This window comes from Erithacus rubecula (genome assembly GCF_903797595.1).
Source record: "Erithacus rubecula genome assembly, chromosome: 8".
NCBI classification, from domain to species: Eukaryota; Metazoa; Chordata; class Aves; order Passeriformes; family Muscicapidae; genus Erithacus; species Erithacus rubecula.
In genome coordinates, this window is record NC_136659.1 from 19,262,148 (window position 1) to 19,287,648 (window position 25,501).

General features: G+C 37.3%; 1 pseudogene across 1 annotated transcript in view; it reads left to right on the forward strand.

Annotated features, from left to right (window-relative positions):
• The window catches only part of LOC306804277 (sodium channel protein type 1 subunit alpha-like), an 88,543-nt pseudogene that overhangs the window by 584 nt on the left and 62,458 nt on the right, over positions 1-25,501 (forward strand). Inside the window, exon 2 of the transcript XR_013777954.1 lies at positions 155-407. The product of XR_013777954.1 is annotated as a sodium channel protein type 1 subunit alpha-like (transcript). The remainder of the gene's footprint in view (positions 1-154; positions 408-25,501) is intronic.

Genomic DNA, 25,501 nt, shown 5'->3' on the forward strand with positions numbered 1-25,501 from the left:
CAGGCTGTGGCAGGAGCTGTGCTGCCCCTGAGCAGGTAGAGCTGCAGCTCCAGCACTGCTGCCTCACATTTTAACACCCTCACTCCTTCCGGTCATTGGTTCCAGGGGAGGAATGACACCAGCATTTCTGAGCTCTCCTTGTGTTTCCTCGCAGAGCAGAGAGGGAAGGCAGACTCCGTGATCTCCATGCTAAGCAGCAGCCTGCCTGCTGCCAGTTCTCCCTACTTCTGCCAGTGATGACATTCAGCTTGCTCCTCCACACAGGATACAGCGCTGCTTCCTCATTATGTAAGGCAGTCTAGGTCAAGTGTAGGAGAGACACTGCTGGCCTGAGCAGGCTGCTGGATTGCTCCCTCAGCTTCATGGGGTCTGGAAGCTGGATCCTGATCTTTGCTACATCATCTTGGGTGAGTGTTTTTGCATGGCTTAAATGGTTATTGTGCTGCTTTTCTATGCAGATAGCTGTCAGCCATGCTGTGAATTGCAGAGATCGTTTCTTAGGTGAAACCAGCTCTGTCAGTGTCAGTGAATTAACATAGTAGTTCTTCTAGGCATCTCAGCTTTTAAGACACTTTGCAAATAAATAAAACATAAATCGGGTTTGTTAAGAAACATCCTTTCTAACCATATGGGGATTAGTGTTAATTTGACTGATTAAGCAGTGAATTAAATCCATTTGCTTGAAGATGGTGTGGGAAAGCATTATTGGATATTGCTATTAACTCTGAGAGGTTTACTGCAGTTCTTGGCTCTTGCATTTTTTAGCCTTGCAAATGACAAATATGCTTCTCCTATTAATTGTAACAAAAGAAACAAAAGTTGTATTTATTATCTTATACTCAGTGGTTATTTTTTGAAGCAGCAATTAAACCCAGGATGCTATTTGCTATGTCCTGCATGAATGTGTGAATTTTTATGCTTCTGAGATATGTAAGGTGAATACTGCAGATAAAATTACATTTAGTGACTCCTCTGCAGAATGCCAGAACAGTACGTGGGAGCTAAATTTATATTAGAGGGTAGCATTTATTCATGAGCCATGACTTCAAAGACTTTTTTGTTGTATTTCAGCCCTGCTGAAAATCAGTCTGTAACAAAGAGTAGAACAGGTTTGTCCTTAATTATACATACTGGGTATTGTCAGGTGCTGGAATGTCTGATCATACTGGAATGCAGTAGAAGAGGCCCTGGAAAGTAACAGCATAACACTGATACTGCAGTATCATATGAGGAATTTTAACAAGCCTAACTTGCTTGCTAAGGACAGCTAATAAATCTGAAAACATTTTTAACACATTTGAGAGATTAATTGGAACACTTGTCTTTATGTACAGTACCTTGGACAGCAACTTTTTTGTTCTGTGGTACAGTGAGTCTCTTTGTGGGACTCAGTAAATTGTAAAAATTAATACAAATTGAAGATACATTATTGAATTAAAGATACTAGGAAATGTATTGTAAAAAAAAAAAAAAAAAAACGAAAAAATAAACCAAAACTGAGAGGAACTTTGATTAGAATTGTATCAATGAACTGTATTTAACATCTTGCTGCCAAGATTTTTTAAACTATAACTTTAACATAATGGTGTTTCTATTGAGTTATATTAATGAGTGTCAAAATAGTAAATTAAGAATGCAAAATTGTTGGCAATTTATGTATGATATTTACAAAATTTTCATGTCTAATAGGTAACTGCTCACTTTAAGTGGAAATGCCAAGGTGCCTTAAATGAAAATAAAATTGGATATTTATATAAGTTTCTGTAATAATATCAGATTAAAACTAGTTTTGGTGGGAAGAATGGAAGCCTGGAAGCCTTTTAAATGTGTTTTTTTCTCCCCATAAAAATACCTAGCAGTTCTTCCCATTGTTCTAGAAATAATAATATACTTTAATTTTAACACTTGTTCCAAATTGAGGTGAATTGTTTTATCATTTTCTTATTTGAAAGCACTTTCTCTGGAAAAGAACTGCCAAGCAGTCGATTGTCTTTTCATCATGGTCTTACCTTTCCAGTTACTGATTTTTTTTTTTTTTTTTTTTTGTAATGACAGTTGCATAGATCTGTGCTGAGATTTATTAGCTATACCAGGCTGCTGCCTTCATTAATTACATTGTGGAAGTTAGACTCATTTTTGGTATCTTGATAACACCTCTGTTGCAATGCAGCATATTACATTGTATAATGTTTTATAGATACCACTTCAGACTTCAAAATACAGGAGTATATCTTTCAAACAAAATAATAGCATAGTATAGGAACTTAGAACAAAACTGCTAGAATTATTGTAATGATGTGCTTCACATTCTTTGTCTCTTGCTGCATGAAGTGTTCTAAAATAGTTACGCTATTATATATGAGTACACTGTGTTCCATCCCATTTCAAGTGTGGGTGCTTGAGGTATTTTCTTACAGGCTCAAGGAGTATTAATAACATATCTATTCAATTAGAAGGAAAAAAATACCCTTATTGTCTTTAAATGTATAGTGATCTTCTGGAAGTCTTATTTTTATTTTTGCATCATGGTTCATAGCAAGGCACACAGTACTCAGCAAGCTGCAGATAGGATAGCTGCAGGATACAAAGTGTTAGAAAATGGTGTTTCCTGTATGTATTCCTATATCCCATATCCTGGCATATCAGTTTAGGTCTGAGAAATTCAACCTGAGCTGTTAAGTAGGTTTTGAACCCACTACAATGCAGGACATTGGTTGGTGGTGGTCAGTACCTTCTCCTGGTATTTTTCTGTTGTTCACTGGAATTGTCCAATCCATGGTTACATCAGTAGCTTGCTTTCAATATTCTTTATTTCCTCAAATCACAGCATGCAGCTGGATTTTCTGACAAACTTTTCCTCAGAGCACTAGAATTTTCGGTACTGCAAAGGAGTTTCTTTGCTCTCTTCATAATTATGGAAATTACACTAAGTTATTCAGATCTCAGGTTTATCTGTCCCTTTCAGTTGAGTAGTTGAGATAGCAGATGTGTGTCATCACAATATGTAAATTAGTACTAAATTGAAAAGGGAAGACTAAAAATACTAGAATTTTCATTTATGTCATGTAACAACTAAATATGACTGTAGTAGTTTAGTTGACAAGCTTTCCATGTAAGTTTGAGCTCACAAATACAGATCATTCACTGTCTGGAACTGCCAACTTTTATTTGCATCTAGTATACAAAAGTACTTCTAGTGTGACAAAAATCTACTGCTGAAGGAATGTGCTTTACCTGTTCTGAAGATGGATGTTTAGAAGCTGGCAGATGTGCTTTATTCCTTGTGAAAAAAGTTACTATGCTTTTTATTCAGAGGTTTTCCTTGCTGTTCCTTGAAACTGGTTGGATGCAGTCTTCTGTGTTGCTATAGTTTGTCTCATTTTTCAGGTCCTGGGTCTCCATTATGATGTTTTCCTATCCTTAACTGCTTGGATAGCACTTCTGTGACTGCAGTAAAATTGGTTCACAAGTTTAGGAAGAGAAAATGTGCCTTGGATCATGATGTTCACCGGTGTGTCCACAGAGGATCTTGGTTGGCTAATCCCTTATCTATTAGATAAATTACTCCATTAGCTGTTCTCCACACCCACTGTAATTCATAGAATTCATTGCTGGAAAGAGATACTGTAAAGAATCAAGGGAGATTTTTTAAAAAATGTTTTGGTAAATAAAATGTACCTCATAAACTTTCATTAAAAAACATACATATATATATATGTATATGTATAGTTCTTAACACTTTATTAATTGAATAAAACATTCTGCATTGTTGCTTATGTGGTTTACTTGCCATGGCTGAACATCTGAGTTTCTAAGGTTAATTTTGAAGGTTAATTTCAGCAAAAAAATGCTGAAACATAGTTGCTTGTTGCAGCAAAAATGATGAAGGATAGAGACAAATAAACTTACATTCCATTTGGAATTCATTTATAGTTATCTATGAGGCCTTTTCAGAAAGGGAACTGTGCTGCAGAGGAACACTAGAGAAGGACTTCCAGATGAATCCTTTCATGAACTGAAGAATAACTGGTGATCACTAAGGCTCTTGAGCCAAAAACTTACTGGGCTGTTCTTCACCAGTGCTCTTAAATATTTACACAGTGTTCCTGAGGTAGGACTGGTCAAAATTTGTAGGAGGAGATGTGAATCACAGGTCCCCCCCCATTAAGGCAGAGTTACCAGGGCTGCAGAATGCGAGGTCTGCAGGATTGCAAGCTCATGGCTCATTGGAAGTTTGCCTGGCAGCTGTGTCCCTGCTGTGAGTGGATGGAGGCTTCTCCTCTTGCTTCAACCCATGCCCATTCTCTCCTTGGGCAGTCAGGGAGAGATTTGTCACCCCACCTGCAGGAAGAACTGCTCAGAGTTTTTCAAACTGAATGCAATGACTATCCTGGACTTGGTTTTGAAATTGTTTTGACTAGCTATTAACAGTTTGCTCTTTGTTTACAGATGGAAAAAAGGCAAATATTAGGTATCGGGAGAGGAAAGGGAGACCATCTTTTGTTTACTGACTTTCCAGCTATCTGAGAATTGGAGCAGCTCTCGTTGATAAATCTATACCTTTTTTTTTTTTTTTTTTCAGTTGTGGTGCAATATATGAAACTTTAAAAAGACAAGAATTCATGAGATGCAGCTCTTTAGCAGTTGGAAAGAAGTTGCTGTTGTGTTGATCAAATCTCTCAAACTCCATAACAGATGACAGTCTGGTTCCAGAAGCCACCAAGAGAAGCTTGTTAAGATAATCAAAAACCCTATCACTTTTCCTGACAATGTAAACTGCTGGAGCTGAATTTGAGCACCTATTTATACTGTGAGCTGTTAAACTGGAGCAATGAGAAATCTGCTTGGAAAAAACAGCTTTCAGCATTCTGTTCATGATACTTGGAGATTTCTCTAAGTCAGTGGTCATGTTAAGCATCCTATGCTGGACCTCTTGTGATGCTTAAAGCAGGATGTCTTAGTTCATTCATTCCTAGTCTAGTGTTTAATTTTGTGCTGTTTATTAATTTCAAAGTGCAACATTTAAAAGGAACTATGCCTGTAACATGTCAAATGTTTTTAGCAAAAACTGGAGGGACTCATACTAAAACTTCAAACTGAGGAGCAAATATTTTACTTTTTATCCTGTGATAAATCTGTGTTTATAAACACCAGACAGTTCATCATTTCCAGAAACATCATCCATGAAAGATTTCTGGGAATGATCAATTGGCATCAGCAATTGTAACTGAACATCTGTTTAATATTTAAAATTTTTAGGCTCCTTAGTCAAGTGTGTTAATAGTGCTACAAAGTCATTTGTCACCTGCAAACTCTCTACATGATTCCAAAGAACTTTGCAAAGATGTGAAAAACACACAAAACTGCCCTTAGAATTGTTCCTATGAAAGAACCAAACAGTTGAACTGTGTGCTTCCAACTGCTAATATTAAGATAATGATTTAAAGCTCTTTCTACCTCAAGATCATAGCTCAAACTGCTTTTGGGTAAAGGGGGCCTGCCTAAGCCACTTAGCAACCTGCCAGTAGTGCTATCAGAAAAGCTAAATTAGAAACTGGTGATCATGACAGCAGTGAAAGATGAAAGCATGTGAGGTCTTTCTAAATCAGAACTCACATGTATTCAAAGTGTCCAGTTTGGTCTTGCCATTTCTTGTCAGCATTTTAGTATTAGTATCTGAATCTATTATAGTGTGTTTTAACTAAATATTTAGTGTCACAAGCTCACTTGCTATGTCCTCCTAATCACTGCAGTGTTTGAAGACAGCATATTTAAACATTTTGCAATTAGATTTCATTATTGGAACAATTGTTCATAGCATTCTGTACTGATAAATGCTTGAAAAGTAGGTGTTATACTGAAAGAATTCCAAGTGCATCTTCTGAAGGGACAGGAACCCCAGGTCACCATTGGGAGGTGGAGAAATTCTGATTCACATAACTTGGATCCAAGCAAACTTTGAGCAATCAAAACATCATGGTGTGAAAATACTAGGAAAAAGAGGTATCAGAATATAGAATTGATACTAAGGCATAAAATTCATTACAGCTGCTTGGGGTCACTGAATCAGACGTTAACATTAAGTGTCTATTATATCATAGATATGCCTCATTGCATACTGGTATTAGTTAGATTCATATTCTTCTGTCTTTACATGCAGAAATGGTATTGAACAATGAAAGAAATGCCATGTTATTTTTAGCCCTCCTTCTCTGCACCGTTCACCTTCGCAGTCACTGCCTCCTCTTTTCCTTTCCTCCCACTGTGCACCCACCTCCCTCGGCATGGCAGCCGCTGGGGCTTTCACAGGAATTTGCTCATGGCCATCCCCACTGCTATTTTTATTGGTCAGTAAAGCAAAATGAGAGATACAGAATGCTGTCTGATTTAGCTCCAGCTGAGGCTGATCCAATGCAGATAGGGTTCATTGTGTTACTTACTGTTACTTAGCAGTCTGAATGTTAAAAAGGAGCCTTTTTTTGTCGAGGTTCCAGATTTGGCTGCGCAGCTGCCATCGGATCCCGGGGAATGTACAGAGCTGACGTGGCAGTCGTGTACCAGGCAGTGATTAGCAATGCGGGCTGTGATAGATGGGCACATCACGGGACTCGGGCACAGGAACCCTTTTTTTATGGTGGCTGAGCCCATGACTGACGAGGTTGAATCTACCAGCACTCCTCGGCGGGCTGGTGTAAAACGAGACCAAGGACAGGTACATTTAGCTAAGACGTGCCAGAGGCTGACCTGGAAAAGTTTCTGGTGCTTTCGTAAGGGCTGACACTAACACAAAGTATTTCCTTCACACGTTTCAGAGACAAGTAATTAACTGAAAAGAAATTAAAATTACTGAAGACTTTAGCTCATTTAACACTGGATAAAAAAATCCTCTCAGCACTATCCCTGCCCTTTGTTCCTCCCTGAAGGAAAACGGGGTTGCAGATTTCCAGTCTCGTTTAGGTCAGGAAATCTCTAAAAAAGCAGTCTTTTACAGCTGGTTCTTTGCTTTTGCCGATAGATGGAGCTGTCCTTTAAGGTGATGTCTTAGCATCTTTATTTTCCCCCTTTTTTTTCTATCTTTACCCTCCTCTGTGTCTCTCTTTACCCTCCTCCCTTCCCCCTCTCTTTTTTTTTTTTTTTTTTTTCTGGTATTTGCTGATTTGTATTAGGTACCATAGAGTGAGCCTCAGAACAGGAAGCTGAGAACAAAGCAGAGAGAATACTGCAGAGGTTTTTATTTTTTTCCCCTTCTCGATGAGAATGCAGCAATTTATATACACTTTTTAATCTTTTGGAACTAAGAATCTAAACAGCTTTATTAGCATTTCAAGCATTTCATCATCACTATTTCGTGGTAGTTTTTTTTTTTTTATTTTGGGTTATTTTCACAATGCATTTGAAATTCCAGTTTTATCAGGTAAGCCAGGAGGATGGTAAATTCTAGACCTCAGTGCATATATGTGAGCAGCCAGCATGGATACCCCAGCCCCAATTCCTTTTTTTTTTTTTTTTTTTTTTTTTTTTTGTTCTTTAATTCTTGCTTTATAGTTGTTAAGCATATAATTAAGGAGAAATTTGGAATTTTTGTTTTTCAAGCTGCAATCAGTTCTTTTTGGCATCTCAGTATTTTGTTACAAGATGCGTTTCAGTGGTCTTATATTTTTGGATGTTTGCCTTTTTGCTGGGAGGTGATTTTGTTTAAATTATTATTACATATTTTCCCCTGAACTTTTTGAAAGATGGCTGTGTTGTTCCTTCTCATGGAAGACATATTAAAGTCTAAGGCAAGCAGTGCAGGATCGTAGAGTTTTGTTTCCCATACAGAAGCTCTGCTTAAAGGCTAAATGCTTCACACAAATGTTTTACTAAAGGAAGAAAAGCAGCCCTCTCTTTTCTCTGTCTCTCCCTCTGTCCTTTCTTATCAGGTGCACTGCTAGCAGCTCTTACTTTGATTTCCTTACTGACCAGGACTGGTTCTAATGCTGTAGATACGGCTCGGTTCATAATCTGAACCATCTTGCTTTTTCAAACAGCACAAGAAATTTGCCAGGTGGACTTCAAGCTCTTTCAGCATCTTTTTTCACATGGATTTCTTCTCTGCTGCCTGTCTGAGGTATGTGCTTAAAAGAATCCCACAGTACTAATTTAGCTGGGATTGGGCTGTTTGTTCAGTCCCCCTTTAAGAAAGCTGTTGGTACTCACTCAGCAGTATTTGAAAATGGCTTATTTTTTTTCTGTCACTATTGAAAACCTCTTCAACTGTATTTTTTTCCAGAAATGCTTGTTTTGTGGTTACAGTGTCAGACTCCTGAGCTATACTGGCTGATGTCAGGGTTGCATTTTGAACTGCACCTACCTTGTTTATTGTCTTTTTCATACCTGACCAATGAATGTATTGATGTCAAGTACAAAAGAAAAAAGGCTGTGCTAAAAATTACTCTGATATCTAATGCAAAACAATAACAAGATTGCTGTCAAGACTGACACCCTGATACTTTATTCTGTTGAGCCTGCTTTGTGTGATCTTGAATATTTGCTGAAGTATTTAGACACAAGGAAGTAAGTTAGAGACAAGCAGCTTTAAACTGGTTGTCCTCAGTTTGTCAGACAGTTTTCATTATTTTGAAGGAAACTATCAAGGGGAGTGAGAGAGGGAATTAGGGGAATTAAGAGCTTGCATAATGCATTGTCTAATCAGAACAATTCTAGTGAAATTCTAGGAACACAGCAATTTGCATACCATCTGGTATCAGAATTAAAGAATTGTAAAAGTCTATGATGCATACAGAAAAATTATATAGATAAATGTATATCAAGAAAATTTACATCCTATCAGCTCTTTAAAACAATGCTTTATATAGGGGCAAGGGTAGCTTTTTATTGATCACTGAAACCTTTGTTGAAATTACAATATAAAAACCTAAACTTGCTTTGAAGTTTTGAAAGTTGTTATTGTCAACAGCTGAGAAGCTAAAATCAATTGCAGATTCTTTTATTCTTAAAATGAAGATGGTCATGAGCTAGGAAACCTTCACAATATTTATGAATCTGCACTGAATGCTCTACCCAGTGCCAAGCAGTTTGAAGGACAACTGGCTGTTGTTGACTTTTAAAGATGGCAGTGCTGCTGCAATCCACATTGCACTGCATCCTTCCAGCATGTGAATTCTAATTCCAGAGTTTTTTACATCCGTGACAGAGCACAGGATATTTAAGGGTCAAACCCACACAGCTTAGCACTGAATTTTGTCCCTTAAATGATATTTTACAAATCCTTCTCATCATTATTGGCTGCCTGAAATTGAAGAACTGAAGTTGAGTGTGAGTGTTCTCCTGCCCTTAGTTATGAGAAATAGTCTGTTAATCATCAGGAGAAGTGGGTACTTTGCAAAACCTGTTGAAAAGAGGTCTTTTGGGCTACATATCATGAAGAGAACTGTGGATTGTTTTCCAGTTTCTGCCTACTTTTTCTCCACTGATAAAGCTTATGTAGGTGGGAGGCAGTGGGATTCCTCAAGAGTCTTGAATTTGACCTATAGACTCTGTTGCCAAAATGACAACAGCAGACATCTACAGCAGAAGAAAACACAAATTAGAAATTGAACAATATTTATTCACACTTCTAAACTGAGACAACCAGTGTTATGGAGACAGTATGACATACTAGGGAAGGAATACCATTAGAGTTTTTTAGCCCAATACTTTAGGCCACTTAACAGATCACATTGCTACAAGAAAAACAGTCCTAAAGATGAAATATTCTAAAACATGGGGAAAAACAACCTTTGAGTAAATTTCAACCATTAAAATCTACAGCTGGTATTTCTGATTGAATATAATATTGTAGGGAGATGGGGAGTATCATGCAAATTGTCTAGATATTTTTTCCCAAAGCTCAATAGTTCAGGCATGTTACTTCCATTTTTCTAGTTGTAGGCTTATTCATTGTAGATTTCTATCCATAAAAACATATAGAAGTTGGATGGAAACAACTGCAAATTGGTATGAGTGAAGCAATTAATTAAATAGCAAATGAGGACATAGAAATCATCATTCTTTCCATTCTGGGGTTAGTCCAAATTCTGTAAAATATGCTGACCTTGTTTTATTTAATTAGTAATATTTATTAGTAATTGTAATATTAGTTAGTAATATTTGTTGAATCACTGGGATGTTTTACTAAATGCATGGATATTAAGTGTTTTTAGGATTACTGCCTTTTACTGGTTATTGAGTCATTATTTCAGTCTTTCTCATTTTTTCCAGTGTGTGGTGATTTCAGGTCCCCTTTGGTGCTCCACTGAAATTCTGTTTAGCTCTGAAAAAAAAAAAAAAAGAATTTTTTTCACTTGTTAAAAAAATCTGGGTAGAAACCTTCAGTGGAATAATAAATATCACTTGAAAAACCGCAATTCTTATTCATCCACCCTGTTATTTATTGTTGTAATTTATCAGCCACAGAAGTTCTCTCCCTCCTTCCTTTCTCCTATGAAATTCTCATTATGTTGCATTTTCAGAACCCAAGTTTCCATTGTTTTCTCTCTCAGCAGTATAGGGAATCTCTACCCATATTTCCAGTGCTCTGTTTTAAAGTGTTTCCATCCCTTTTTTTATTGATTTCCTGTTTGGTTTTTTTTTTCACAAGTCTCTGAGAAAAGGAAAAAATGCTTATATATTTTTAGTCTCAGAACCATGAAGCTCAGTTTGAGCTTCCAAGCTCTATCCCTTCTAATTCCCTCTGTCTTTGTAATTTATATCAGTACCTTGTAAACATGCAGACTGATCTTCATCTTTCTCTTACTCTTTAAGAGACTCTAATTTGCTTCTAAAATTGGCTTTTAAAATTACTTCATAACAGAAATATAAAGACTGATAATCATCCTCCTGGTAAAACAGAGCAAAACCAAACAAAACCTCAAATCCTGTCAAGGTCAGAAATACAAGTTTAGGAGTAAATGCAGAGGCTTTTGTGATTCAATTATTTAATAACTCTATTTAATAGTGGCACTGGTCAAAGAGGACAAATCTAAGTAGAAACTACAGTACTGTTACCAAATGTTGTTTCCTTCAGAGTGAGAGCCTTCATATTTTTTTTATTTAAAGTGTTTAATTTTTTTTAATTACAATTATTGTCAAATTTATTTGTTTGTGATGGAAGTATTTCTGAATGCAGATGATAGGTGCTCCTCTTGAATGTCTCACAGGGCTCTTTAGAAGCTTTGCAGGATCCCTGGAATAAGTCCACACATGAAATCAGAAGTGAAGTGACTGGTGGATCATTAGAAGCTGAATGCTGAAGATTTGTTCTCTATGTCCAGAGTGGGTGGGACAAGAAATGAAGATTGAAGAAATGGGCCCACCCAGATGAGAACAAACATTTTACTAGAACAAATAGTGCAGAGCTGCACTAGAATGTCAGAATATGTGAAATTTGTCCTGAAGGTCTGTAGGAAGAGGTTAGATGAAATATCTGTTGGGAAATAGGTATAGCAATCTTGCCTTGGGCAGCAAGATGAACTAGGTGGCCTCTGATCTCTTTTTTCCAACCCAGTTTTTTTGTGAGTCTACAAAAAGAAGTAGATACCTGAGATCTAACAGATAGTGTGCAATAAATTATATAGGGTCCAATAAAAGCTATCTTCACTAGCACTGCCTAAAAGCATATACAACATGCCCTGAAAATATTTATCCTAAAGTATATACACTCTGCAATGCTTCAAGTATATCAAGAAAGAGCAGAAAATGGGTCCTAAAGAGTGAGTTAATCTCTTAATGTTTCTTCTAGATTATATAGTCTTTACTAGTGAACCATAGCAAGTGTGTGAATACAAGGGTAGGAAAAGGGTATGTGCAAATCTGATCAAATTTCCATACTGTCTGAAGAATTGTACACATTTAATTTAAAAGGTTTTTAAATTGATTGTTTTTCTTCATAGAGATAAATAGGACACTTCAGAATCTGATTTTAAAAATGAGTGTACCAGAGCCATTTCTATTTTAATGTTCATATTCAGTATTTTTCACAACTGAGAAACCCAGTCTGATACATTTATTTTCTAAAATGAAATCTATGCCATATATGCACATATATGCACAATGCTTGCCACATGTTATTTCAAGATATTTCTGTCTGCCTTTTGATGGCAAATATAAAATTGCCTGGAACATTTTATAGAAGCAGAATTTCCACCCACCTGACCTACAAATTTGAGAAAATGTTGCAAAATATCTTTATTCTAAGACAACAGCTGATCTCCAGAGGTGCCTTCCCTCCTCAGCCTCTATGAGCCTGTAATAAAAAACCATCCTAAGAGTGCTGGGTAGAGTCTGTCACCAGCCTGTTCATTTTTAATAAGAAGCAGCTATGCACCAAGGGCAGAAAATGAGAATACAAATATAAATTACAAAATACATGAAATCTATATTAAATATATAAAATTATAAACCTATTTCTTTTAATAGAAATACAAATTAGAAAATTTGGAGATGCTAATGTAGGTGACCTGTTGCACCATGAGGTATGAGGAGTGTACCTGCTCTGAATTGTCATATTTTATGGGTGGGACATAGAGTAAACAGAAGTTTTCAGCTTTGCTGATATAGATTTGCAACGAGACTAGGAAAAAATATCTCAATTACTATGAGTACCTTTTGAGTAGAAATCCAGTTGAGGGTCACTTTTAATTCAAACAATATTTCAAAGTTTCTATTTTGGAATAATTCTGGAATCATTTTGGAAACTGTTTTCTCACAACACTAGTGGCAGTGGTGCTACCACTGTGTTTCTCACTCACCCTTCAGCCCAGCCTGGAGAGAGCCTTTGTCTCCTGAGCTCTGCCAGCATCTGCCATGAGCTGACAGTGCCCACAGTTCAGAGGGCACACACCTCCTGTGGAGAATTTGTAAACAGCTGGTAGATGTTGTAGGGAGTGCCAAGCCCAAGGATTCTTAGTTGCTGGGAGCTGTGTGCCTGCAGCCTGGTGAGTCTGTGCTGCTCTCCAGCCTGTGCAGCTGCTGCTTTTGCTGTGGTTTTTGCTGTCCAGCTGCTGCACAGCCTGGCTGTGAGTCTGTCACTGAGGGCATTGACTTCAGACTTATCCTCTGCTTTCCCCTCAAGCAGCTTTCTGCACATCTGTGAAGTCTAAGTTGAGACTACTACTGAACCAGCACTAAATTATATTTAATGGTTCTGCTGGGAGAATCAGAAATGCTTACTGCCCAAGAGTAGGGAATGATAAATTATGAGACATGCTAGCAAGAGAAAGTAAAGTAGCTGATACAATCCCCCCTCTCTTATGTCTGCATGCCAAATTCCCAGACAATAACAATGAGTTTTGGGGAAAGACTGAGGAAATGCAAATTAATAATTTTTTTTAAATGCAGGGGAGTCGTAAACACCAAATTTTATTTTTAAAAGCTATTTCTTTCCAAAACAATCTGTCTTCAAGACATTAAGCTCTACTTAACTCTTTGAAAGTGTTTTATTCAAAATTTTCTCTCTCTTTTTATTTTTACTGCCTTGCACATGATATTTCTCTGCAGGTCTCAGCAGTGGCATTTCATTCTCAGGGCTATATGCTTTGCAGAATTCTGATATGCAGGAAACTGGTCAGTTTTGGGAATAGGGTTTTTTTTCCTCCTGTGATTAAAATAAGATTGACTATGATATAAGGCTGAAATTTCATACAATACTTCTCAGCTTATATATTTAAGTCTATATTTTAGTGCTGAAGTAAAAAATGCAATGCCTCTCTACAGAGTGACAAGAATTTTATATTGACTTTCGTGTGAATTCTTGATTACTTAGCACATTGGAAAAGGATGGATTTTGCCTTTAGCTGTCTGTTCAGATAAGTTTCAGATAGGAAATATGAGCCATTTTCTCTCTTTCATGTGAGAAAAGATTGTGAAGATGGCTTAATAATGGCTGAGGGCAGTGCAACTGTGATTAGCAGTATTCTAAAGTGAAGTCCTCCAAGTAAGCTGTTTCTCTTTAGAGGTCTGCAGGTCTATGCTGCTCTGTATAATGCTTTTAATTCAAGAGGCTGTGCTAAAGCAGTATTTTTTAACTGCTTTGGAGGATTAAAACAAGACAGATTTTAGGTTTTCTGAGACATCCATGTGTCATCCCTGTTAAAATACCTTATTGCAATGTTGTAGGTTATATTTTACTTCTGGAACTTTCAGGAACATTCTTATTAAAAACCTCCTGCTCTCTGGCTGTGCCAGACTCAATTCTGAACCTATTCCTTCATATTGCTCATCTGAAGTAAACATTCTTGAATTTTAATACTTAACATCCAGATTCTTACCTGCAAATTATTCTATTTCTATTTGTGGCCAGCATTAAGGGTTGCCTTGGAATGGTGTATGGGTGCTTTTGGATGTCTTTAGTAGGCAGGAGCTCAGACATGGAACATAGGACTCCAATCTAAATGTGCTATTCAAACGCAGAGAGGGAGGGAATTGCTGCTCCAACCATGATACAACCCAAGTATGAGGAAAAATGCTCGGATTTCACAGAGGAAAAGAAGACTCTTACCATAATGAAATAGTTTTGGGAGATGAGCAGCCTAACTGCTGGAAAGTTTTGGAAGGTGTCTTGAAAAAGAAGAGGTTAAAAGGAGCATAAGTAAAGTCAGGGATCTTTGCAAATATTTGTATCTCCTAAATGTGACTGGAAATCTTCAAAATTGCAGTGTTGATGGAAATTAAAAATTTAAACAACAGAGTTAACATGTAAAAAAATTAATTTGAGGTCATGAAGAAAGGCTGCAAAGGGCCTCTGAGAGGCAATCAGTCATTTGCTTTCTGAGAATTTATACAGCAGGATGATGGACCCCAAGCAACTAGCTAGAAAATCATTCTGAATAAGGGTAGAGTTTTAGATAAGGGCAAAGAAACTTTCTTGTTTCTTTGAAAGAATAATGGAAAACAGACTTTAGATATGTATGGAAGTGGGAGAGTACAGTATGATTTAAAGTTTGGCTCCAAAACTTAGACAAGGACATTTGCCACATGTAAGAATCAGATTCATTGTGACTGCAAGTAGCACAAGCTCCTCTAACCTCAGCAGCCCTTAGGCTTTGTTGCCTTTTCTGTGCTGAGCTGCTGTGTTAAGCACTCTTATAGTTTGGGATGAATCACTCCATCTAGAAATTGAAGACATTTATACCAGCAATGGCAGCGGAAGGAAGTCTGAAATAATTAAGACTTGGGTCAATTGGACTACATATAGGATAAATAGGATGATTCTGAAAGAAGTTTGGAGACTAAAATAGCTACAGCCATCCATTCTCCTGCTTTCAGCAGGGTTCTTGTGGTTTAGACAGCTTTGATGCTGTTCTGAAAAGGTAAACTTCACAGGTGTATAAACCCATTTGCCTGCAGTGTGAACATGGCTGTCTGCTGCTCAGGGCACAAAACCAAAAGTAACTCAAGATGGACTTTGCAGATTTGGAGATTTGAAAGCATACTGTCTCCCAAGTCCAGGAGAACTGCCTGTAAAGGGCAGTACAGGCAGGTTGATGTTGCCTCAAGAGCAGCCTGTGACAGAATAGAGTTTTCGCTGCATTCTGTCAAATATAGTACAGATGTAGCCCGAGAAAAATAGGTAGTAAAACAGAATCTTAACATTTCATATTGCTGCTGATAAAATCTATGTGCTCATGTTTCAAAACAAACATCTTAAGATTTGATAACATAATATATTGCACTTTTTCACTGAGGCCCTTTCTTTTTAGGGGACACAGTCACTAAGGGGACAGTCTTTTATAGGTGTCTAATGAAATCTTGTGCTTTGGCCACCTGTTATGCATCACATCATGGGCTTCTACTGAATAAATGCCTTTTGCTTTGCACTCTTACCTGGCTTTAACTATCTTTTCCAGTGTAACAATTTTTATCTTGACCTTAGTGGGGTTTGGAATATTTTAGCTACATGCACCTCTTCCCACTTGCTGGGAAACTTCAAGCTTCTGTGGTCAATATATAATTCACCCAAGAATTCCCTCCTCACTGAGCCACAGCAAGCCTAACTTCACAACCACATTACCTGAAACCCAGCCTCCATGCCCTCAAGCCCAAAACATTCCCAAAGCACTCAGCTGCCAGCAGACAGCCTGGGAAGGCTCCAACAGGCATCTAACTCTCTAGGATCCACTGAAGGACCATGTTAAGATCATATCCACCATGGATTTGCCAGAAAGAAAAAAAGATTTAATGGAGGAAAACAAAAGTCTGAGCAAGAAAACTAAGAGGGGAAGGGAAAACAAAAAATTGTCATGACGTTTTCATACCTCCGGGTGAAATTTTTAATACAGAGAAAACAAGGAATTTTAAGAGTAATAAATATGGAAGACTGCATAAATGAGAGTAACAAACAACTCCCTCTCAAAATTGCTATGTACTGAAAATTATTCTGTGTTTATACTTTTCATAGGGTTTTCCCTCAAAGTCAAATTAAAATCTATTTGTCATTTCCACCTATGATATGAAATCCCCAAATTGTCCTTGACTCACAATGAATGAAACACAACTATTTTTAAGCTTCTTAACTGTGCATTCCCTCAGACTTAAATGTCTTTCAATTCCTTAGAGCCATGACCCTACAAATTGCATTGATCTCTTCTCTGACAGTGTTCACTGTTGACATACTAAAGACAAGTTTTTCATAACTGGATATTCTTATCTCTATGTAGTGCTCTTCCATTGTTGTACTCAGGTACATTGAGATGTTTTTTAGAAGGAAGTTTCCTACTTTGTTTCTCACTGTGAGCTTATTTGTACAAATGCTTCTAGACCATACTCACAATACCTGCAGAAACACTGTTCAGCTCTCAGTGTGGCAGGAAATGCTGCCCTGTCTTCAGATGCATCGATCAGACAAGGAACATGATGTGCTGAGGAATGCCTCTCTTCATTTTTCTCAGCTGGGTATATTGTAAATCCATACCTGACTCTGGGAGGTTGAGTGGCTCAAATTTTCTCTCATCTGGTAAGGCTAGAACTAACTTTTTTCACACTGGTCTGCTGTTAGTGGAGTAAAGAGTTATGGGACAGCTATTAATAATTTATAATTTATCTTTAAACTACTCAAGATGTTGCTCCGGACACCCAATGCCAAAATACCAGAAGGTATTACAACTCACTATTATAAACTAAAATGTATTAATTAGAAAAAACATTCCAAAACACTTGAATCTCTAATGCAAATTTAAAAGGCAAGTTAGAACAGCAATAAACAGTTTCAGTCACAAATGCAAGAGTATTTTCAATTAATGAAAATATAAGAATGTGGGTTTGAGTGAGAATAGCTGAAAGTGCTTTAATCACCAATCACAAATCTGACAAAATAGGAAATCTGGTATTTTTTAACCAGAAAAGTCGAGACTGAAGGAGACTTTATTTGCTATGGTCTTCAGTTTACCATGTTGATTCTTCTATTAGAGTTCTCATCTTACTGGTGGAGCCACACGAACAGACTCACACAGTACAGACCTTGTAATCTATCCATTTGAATTCAAGGTGGAATGCAAGATAGAAAACTTTATTAAATACTATATTGCTTCATTAGCTTCATTAATGTAGTTTGTGTACATTTGATGTGTACCAAGTGGTATTTGTAAAAATTACAGATCTCAAACCTCTTTTCTTTTTTTATATTTCTGTACTTATATTTGAGAATAGCTTCTTTGAAAAATAATCACTAAATGTGCACTAAAATTCCATGTTTAATCACATAGCCTAATACTATATTTGCTAAAGTCAATGTTGTTTACTTTTAGCAGATCATCTGATCTTCAGAAAACTACCAGGCTCAGAATTTGAATGACTGGATGTTTTGCTTCAAAATTTGTTATCATTTATGTTCTTTAGAAGTATATATCAATATTTCAGATATTTCTAATTAATAGTTTTCCATTTTTGAATAACAGATGGTATCTTGTGATATTACCTAAGTTTTACATCTTGTCTGTTTTCTCAGTACACTTTATAGCATTAAGTTCATTCTTTTTCAAGTATTCTGGGCTGCTAAACATTTGAAGTCCCTGTACATATTGTACCTTATGTATTTTAAAGAAGGATATTTCTTTGTTTCTCTTGATCAATAATAGGATTTTTAAAAATTTCAAAGTTCCAATGGAAGATCTCCTAGTCTATAATTTTATTGCTCTTGGCTTTTGGTTGAATTATTTATTATATCTTTACACTTCCATCAAAAATCAACTTAACATCCAGAGCATTTATTGTACTGTTAGACCATAAAATATTAAATAACTGGGAAATTACCAGCACCTCAAAATACAAAAAAGCCTTGAAATCTTTGCTTTTAAGTGAAAGTCAGTGTGGCTAACAGTCTTCACTCAGTGGCTTTCAAACTGCTGCCTCTGCAGAAATACTAATTCCCAGGCCCTGCCTTTCTTTGCAAATCCAAAGCTTTTTCCAATAATGCATTGCTCAAATGATGGGGCAGAGGCAGCAGATGCTGCTGCTGCTTGTAGTTAACCATTTCATAGCAAGAAGCATTTTGTTTTCCCTAGGAATTTTCAGAATTGTTTTCCCTTTTATGCAACTGAAAATACTGAGTGCCATGTAGGAGCTTTTTAGATCTTAAAACAAGCTGAATATCTAATATACAATAGAGTAAATGAACTCTGTGACTATGCTACCTCTAGGGCACAAGGTGCCAAGGCTTGAGCACTGTCATGTCCCTAGACCACATCATGTATAGACATGCCTGGACACAAGATTGGGACATCATGGCCTCATGAGTGTCCACTGAATAAAAACTTTCCAAAATTACACTGAATTATCATTATTAATTCAAAGTTCATTAAAAAACAGCTCAAACCTAATCAGGACAAAGGTGAGAGTTATTTACTTGTTTATTTTTTACCAGGTCTGTGTTTTGGAAGAAGTTTCTTTACAACAGTGATATGACTTTTTAAAATTTTATTTTTATTTTGAGAACTATATGAAAAATATATAGAATAGTTTTTGAAGTTAACTAAAATTGTATGTTTAAGAGCAGATAATAATTATGCTACTGTAAAGTGAAATTGCCAATCTAGTAATAAGCCATTTCTTACACATTATTAGGTAATTGCTATGTTCAAGGAAGCTTACTAAGAAACACCAGAATCCACTTATTGTTAGTAAAAGTAATTTGTGTGTTCAGAACCACGAAATGCAGAGGGACATGAAGGGAGAACTGCAGAGGAGTTGCCTTAGCAGGGTCAGAAGATGCCAGTGACCAAGGTGCAGTGCCTTGCCCACATAAACAGAAATGCAAATGTCATGTGTTTACAGACTTGTGTTGCCTGCTGCATGGCATTAGCATATAGCATACCAATTAATTTGGAAAACACTTGATTCACATGTAGCCCGTGTATTTGTTGCATCTTGTAAAACCTGAGACAGGCTGAGGGCTGCAGGAGGGGATTGAGGCCACAGACCCATCCCAAAGTCATGGCAGTTCTTCCTGGGCTGCAGAGTTTGTGCTGTAAGCATCTCCCATTCCTGAGCACTCTTGTTTCACAGACAGTGTAGATGGACCCCTCCCTTTGGGTGCTGCACTGCAGTAACTCAGCAGCTGATACCCAGCTCCATCACAGGCTGCTGGGGCTGCTGCTGCCTCCTCTCTGCACCATGCACAGCCACCTCCCAGGGCATGTCTTGAGTGCACAGTGTCTAAAAGCAAGGGGATAAAATTTCAAAAGTTGCTTTCATATGGTGTCTGGACTTCAGTGCACTATAAAAAGTACAAATTCCCTTCAATTTGGGGAGTTTATTACTGCACAACAGCCCCATCACTGTGCATGAAAAGCAGAAATTCTTTTAATTTCCTTAATTATGATTGATTTTTCCCCCCTGTTGTCTTGTGTGGTAAATATGTTCTTGTTCTTCCTGCATGTGCTTCCTTGACCCAGAAAAAGTTCAAGAATGAAATCTGTACTTGCTAAATTTGTTAGAAAGTAAATAATTTTATCATTGTCTTTTGGGCTTCTGGCCTTTCTACTGACCATATGAGATAGCAAGTACCTGAATGCTGTTGATGGGTCAGGCAACCCACTAATTTGAGTATGGCAGTGCCTTTGGGTTTGTTAGGTCTGCAAATATATCATTCCAGGGTATGGAGCAATCTGTTTTCCATCAACTTTTATTTGTTTCCCAATTGTGGCAGTATGCCAAGACCAGAACTTAAATCTTATTTAAATTCAATTTAACCTTAATGTTAAATGAATCAGTAGCATTATGTAATATACACTGCATAGCCTTCATGGCTTTGTTTGTTTTTTTAACTGAAGATAGGTGCTACTGTGTTTACTAAGGTAAATATAAACAGATGTTTAAGAAACAGATTATTAAGAAAATTAAACTTGAGTTAGTAATGTAGATTGCCAGTAAAAGGGGTCAATGCTCTGATCAAATGAAAGAAAGCAGAAAGATTGCTTCTCTGTACTGCAGTCATTTGCTGCACAAGATATGCTGCAGGAGCAGAGTAAGCAGAGAAGCCATTCAGCTTGGTAGCAGTCCAGTAGTTCTAAGCTATTAAATGCATTTGCTCATATGGAGTACTAATGCAGCTACATTGTGACTGTCTCATTAAAATATTTTCTTTCTTTATGAAACTGCATGACTAATTTTTTTTTCAGTTTTCTAAAATAGAAAAGACTTGTTTGCAGTTAATTAGACTTGGAATTAGACTAGCGAAGCAGTAAGCCAAAGCAAGCTACTTCTTTTTAATCTAAAGCAAAACCTAGTAGCTGTATTTTGGTTTAGAGATACATTAGTTGAATTTAAAAATATATTGAGAATAGCAGCTTCAACAATGCATACATATATGTAGCTAATAGAGATGGATAATATACTGTGTCTACATTATATGATTTTCTAATTTCCTCTGAACAAGACACAAGGACAGGACTGAAAATGTAGGTGTTAGTGGGAGAAAAGGTTGCAGGAAACAGCTGACAGGGAGCATCCTGCTTTTACCAGCATGGGGGTTTTGCTGGCTAGTTATCTTGTTGGGGAAGGCTGCCTTGTTTTACTTTGCTTTATTTTTCAAAACTTATGCTTGTATTTTCTTCCTGAGTTAAAGAAATTAGCTGTGAGTGAACACTAGAACTAAACCCTCTTTGCCCACAGTTAGTGCTACATGTTTTCTACTCAGCTAATATACCTCTGGTGATTTTCAACTGAATTTTCTCAAATGAATTTACTAGGTATAATAGAGAAATAGCTCCAGGAGAGGAATCAGAAGCCACGACTGCCTTCCCAAATGAAATCTTACCTTTAAGATGCCAAGTTTGTGTTTTCTTACACGCTTTTTCTATCCCATTAATCTTGATGTCATTCCTGCCCAGTGATGGTGGAGCACTGCAAAGAGAGATCAGGTGGTCTGTTGGCTGGGGTCATGGTAGAATTTTGCTGACTGATGGAAAATTTGGCTTTGAAGTCCCTGGAGCTGATGAGGGAATTTAGCATAAATACTTATGCAATGTAAGCCAAGCAATTGTACAACAGTGTGGATATCAGAGACAGGAGCTGCATTTCCTGTCTGTTCTGCTTTCTGGCTGATGACAGAGTGCCCAGAGAGTACTGAACTGCCTTCCTGTATCACACAGCTACCCATGGCTGTTTGCAGCTCTGTGGCAAATTAAACAGTCATCCTCTCCCCTCATCACCCCCTTCAGCCACCCTGTCTGTGTGTCAGGGTTAGTAATGGAAATACCCAGCTGCAAAGCATAAGCTTTCACTTAAACTGCTATATACTGTTTGATTGCTTCCAATATTTCATATAATTTATTTATAGCTCAGTGCATATCTATGTACCCTATTCTGACATCTGTAGTATTACTGTACCTACCCTTTATTTAAAATTAATATGCATTAAATAAATGCAGTTATCCAAGTCTAAGTAATGTAATGCAAGCAAGCCCTTGTGCCAGATCTGCATTATCCATGCTGAGAGGGAACATCAAGAAGATGGTAAAAAAAGATATGGGAGAATCCTATTATCAGTCTAGTAATATGCATGTTTCCCTTATAAAGCTGTCCATGAGAATTAAATTGAATTTTATATGTGAGCTACAGGGAGTCATAAAAAGTTGTATAGTTCCAATATTCCAGCCTGATTCCTGCCCTTCTGCCAAGCGTGTTGCTTTGGATATCCTAGCTACCTTTGCTACCTGCAGTAAAGCTGTAATTGAGACAACAGCACAGACTCAGGCTTGATTCTGAAGCCACACATACAAAGCTGTAGTGGCTTCCCATTGATAAATCAAGAGTAATGAGAAACTGTGCCGATAAATTATGAAAATTGTTATAGAAGAGATGTAGGCTCTGTGAGTTTATATGTAGATTCATAAATTTGTCTTTATTTTGCAGCAGTTAAATTTTAATTCATGGCTGTTATACCAGAAGGTCAAACATCAAAGCATGTTTCAGTTTTAAGAGTATGGATAATATAAAAAAAAAATCACTTGCTAAAGTTTAAGTATGTTCAGTACTGTAGTTCTACATCTACACAAAGGTCCTCCTGACCAAACTCTCCAGAAACTCTTGTTCTGAAGGTATAAAGGATATTCAAACTGACTAGTACTAGATGTTATCAGATTAGGAAATAATCTTGTTCAAGTTTGTCTCTATTTCAGAGAGTTATGTATTGTCTAAATGACTTTTTCAAGGAGCAGTGTGTAACTGATTTGAAATCATTGTTTGACAAGGTGCCATCTCTTCATCTATTTCCAATATATCCCTTTACTTACCTGGAAAAATTATTTAGATGAAATTTGAAGACTGTAAAGATACCCAGATGCCCTGTGGGTATTTGATAGTTTAGTTACTCTCAAAGAATGCATAATCTGGAATTGCACAATGTGTACAGCAGCTCACATGCAGGAGGGCAGTGATTATTTGGGTATCACCCAGATGGTCTGTGTGTGCACTGCTAATCCTGTGTAGTTCTGGCTGCCTCTGACTTGATCCACGTGGGCAGATCAGCTGTGCTTGGTGCAGTTACACACATGCAGCTGAACAACTTCTGACTTATTCTGCCTGTGCTCTGCAGATGGTCTGATCCCTGCATGCTGAGTGTGCTCTGCAGTTAGCTGGTTTACAACAATGTATACTGCAAAGTATACATATATAACTACATATATATATTATATAAGTATTTTTCTGCCTGAGAAATATCAGAAAAAACAATGATTCTACTCACAAATATTCTGAATACTTTACTTTCCAAAATTTGAAATGTTTTCCACTGCTCATAAGAAGAGCACTCAAACAGAAAAATGTAGAAGGAAAAAACTCATTCCGTGTAGGACAGTAGGAAAGAACTTAGTGAGAAATTAATATTTTGAGTATTCTTATATTCTTTCCTATGTTGAATTGCTAATGCTTTGCTAAAGGAAAAAAACAACATTTGGATCATGTAAACAATCTGTAGTTATTCAATTAATATTTAATAAATCACTTGGAAATCAAAATGATATCAGCTGATTAATTGGTCAGGTATCAATTTTTATCCATCCCCATCACAGATAAGTGAGAATAGATCCATTAGCTATAGTAAAGGAAATACAAACCTTGTGAATTGGGATTACTACTGTAGTAAATTCTGTATGTATGTAGTATTGACTTTTAAATTTATAGAAGATTTCTGTTTGCAATTCTGAGGATTTATAATAATTAAAATGTATGAAAAAGGGGAAAATGTATCTGGAATATCATCCTCTAATCTGTTAAGTAGAGGATAAAAAGTAGGTAATCTTCATAAAGCCTCCTGAAAGGCTTTATTAAGTACAGCCTACTTAGATTTAAAGGTGTAACTAACTAGCTCCATGTACATTGGACAGCCCAGAGAATTAGGCTTGATTATAGATTCTAGGGTTGATTATAGAAAAATAACGTGGAGTTCCTTCTAGATAAAGAAATGCACATATTATTAGAAAAGCCCACAGCATCTGTTGGCTTCAAACTTGATATATAGTCACAGTAGCTGAACCAAACGTTTTTGCAAGGTAACTAATGGCTGTGAAACATTTTGTTTCTGTGCACCTGCAGGCAAATCCCGCGGTGATCCTTGTCCTGCATGCCAGGTGTGGACATTGATTGAGCTAAAGTGTGATCCTGACACAGCACCCTGTGGTTTCAGATCTCGTATTTGCTGACTGCTCTCTGGCTGCCCATTCTCTTCCAGCACATGAGACCAGCCTTGCTGCTGCCCAGCACTCCCACTGTGGCAGGGACACCAAGGGCTGTTTGCAGTGGTGCTTGTGGACAATGAATGAAGGTTTCAAAGGGAAAAGGACCCTCATGGGGGAGAGGAGGGGGGGGAGGAGAGGAGAGGGGAGAGGAGTGGAGAGGGGAGGAGAGGAGAGGAGAGGAGAGGAGAGGAGAGGAGAGGAGAGGAGAGGAGGAGGAGAGGAGAGGAGAGGAGAGGAGAGGAGAGGAGAGGAGAGGAGAGGAGAGGAGAGGAGAGGAGAGGAGAGGAGAGGAGAGGAGAGGAGAGGAGAGGAGAGGAGAGGAGAGGAGAGGAGAGGAGAGGAGAGGAGAGGAGAGGAGAGGAGAGGAGAGGAGAGGAGAGGTCTAAGTCTCTCCTTTTGCCAAATTAGTTGAGCAGAGAAGAGGGCTTGATTGTGTCTCTTGAGTCTCTGTATCTACCTGAAGCCCAAGGAGCAAGTTGTATTAACATTTGGGTAACAGCTTAGTACAAGACCCATCTTCCAAATTGGGGTGGCACTCATGGGGATCAAAAAATTCTGTGATGTGGCTGATAGTTCTTTTTATCCTCCTTTCCCAGTACCCACAAGGTGTGGTTGAACATTAAGGAACAGTGTCAGAGTATACAAATAGTGAGTTTATAATTTCAGTAGTTAAGTGACTGAAGTGGCTATTCACAGAAGTAAACATAACCATGACATAGGAAGCTGAGGACTAGAGGATGCTGTCTGTGTGGAGAAAGGCAAGATTTAAATCATTTTTGACTGTGATTCATTTTCTTAGATCCTCCCACCTCCCACCAATGGAGACAGAGCAGTATTATTCCTTTTCTCTTGGAAAGAAGGGAAGCTGTAAAGAATTGGTTTTGGCACGAGTGTCTATGTGGCTGAAAACTTTGTGTTTGGTTTGAAATCAGCTCACTTTAATTTTTTTACAGTGAGAAACTTGCACCTTGACTGTTTGAAAGTAATTCCTCCAATTGTGGGTGATGATCTTACATACCTGTGTGAAATATGGGGAGCTTTAATTTGTTTTAGAAATCAGGAAATTTGAGTTTGTGGAGACTATATGTGATTAAGATGTGTTCACCCTTGCACTACTGATCAAGAGAATTTAAGGTTTATTACTTAATTATAATTTAGTGACCTTCTTCTTTAGTTCCCAGCTTTATTTTTTCTTTCTTCTCCCTTTATTTGTCATCTAATTTCTTATTCTTCATATTGACTTTTAATCAGTAGAAAGTTAGCCCTATGTGTATTTGCTTACCTTTCAG